Source organism: Ctenocephalides felis, unplaced genomic scaffold, assembly GCF_003426905.1.
Source record: "Ctenocephalides felis isolate EL2017-DRISC unplaced genomic scaffold, ASM342690v1 CF-g0.4_SCAFFOLD_01886, whole genome shotgun sequence".
NCBI classification, from domain to species: domain Eukaryota; kingdom Metazoa; phylum Arthropoda; class Insecta; order Siphonaptera; family Pulicidae; genus Ctenocephalides; species Ctenocephalides felis.
The window spans coordinates 22,453,997-22,455,314 of record NW_020538040.1 but is presented as its reverse complement, the minus strand read 5'-3'; the positions used below and the strand labels follow the sequence as shown (position 1 = coordinate 22,455,314).

Sequence of the window (1,318 nt, the reverse complement as noted above, 5' to 3'; positions counted from 1 at the left end):
CGTGGCCCAATCTCCATATTCACCAGATACGGAATTCGGTTGAGTTTTCCTGTTTCCAAAGTTGGACAAACCCATGAAAGGACTGCATGTTTCTTCTATTGTTTGAACAATCATCGATTCAAGCATCGCAGAGCCATAGAAACACGTCGAACCTTACCGACTACCACAGACAAAGTGAATATAGTTGAAATTTTTATCATACTTGAGGGGAATATATACCAACACAGTAACAAAAATTTTTGATAGTCAGACTCTCCAGATCCGAGAATTTTAAAAAGTTCCTGGTACTTTTTGAACACAGCTCATAATGTGCTACCACAAATTTAGTTCTGTGTGCTTTAAAGTTTCTTAATCATGACAAGTGTATTAAACTTTTACAATTGTTTACAACACAGCATTCTAAGTAGAAACCACTCTCGGTTCACACAATATGTAACCAATTTCATCTTGTCATTATTCTAAATTCGAACATCTATTACCGCATGAACTTACTACAATCAGGCCCAAATCACGACGTTAAATTTATTTCATTCAATATCAATGTTGTAATGTTTTACTGTTTCATATTGTTTATTTATTGGTTATTTATTTACTATTTGTGTTTTTAATTCAGAGCCACATCTACGACCAACGTGACGTTCACGGCGGCGCCTTTGACTAGGAGGTCATCAGAACGCGAGCTGGACGGAAGCAAAAAACGCGCCACGAGCGCAGGCGGACTGGACAGACAGCCAGGAGAAGGTCAGTTGGAAAATTATTAGTATTGTTTTGTTGCTTATTGCTTGGTTTGATTAGAGGAAAAAAGAAAAAATATTAGATCGTTCGTACGAAGCTGTCTTCAATAAAAGTCAAAAAAATGGGTGTTTGAATTAAGGTGATCAGGTGGTACTTCGTTCAGATTATGGATCAATATAATATTAGGTTGGGGAAAAAGAAAACCATTATTTTTTTGGAAGATTTTCGTAAAGTGTCAATCAAACAATTTCAGATTTATGCTCGTTGGAAAGGTGATATTTCGCAATAAAAAAAAAATTTTATCATATATTTTTTTGATGCACACTTATTTTTTCTCCTCAGTGCTACTCCAATACAATTCCGTTAACAAATAATATATGTAATTTTCATAAGTTATTATTTTAATATTATATATTATTACTTTTAATACCAAGACAGTTTCATACGTTCAGTGTAGAATAAAAAGCCATCGTTTATGCTTTTCAATCGTTTAAATATGTTTTTATCAACAAAACTTGTTCTCAACATATAGTTTTTATTCAATGCATCGTTATGTTTAAAAAGTGAAATTTCATTAGAATAG

General features: G+C 33.2%; 1 pseudogene; it reads right to left on the bottom strand.

Annotated features, from left to right (window-relative positions):
- LOC113374764 overlaps window positions 1–126 on the bottom strand; it is a 39,351-nt pseudogene extending 39,225 nt beyond the window's left edge.
- Window positions 127–1,318: the final 1,192 nt, after the last annotated feature.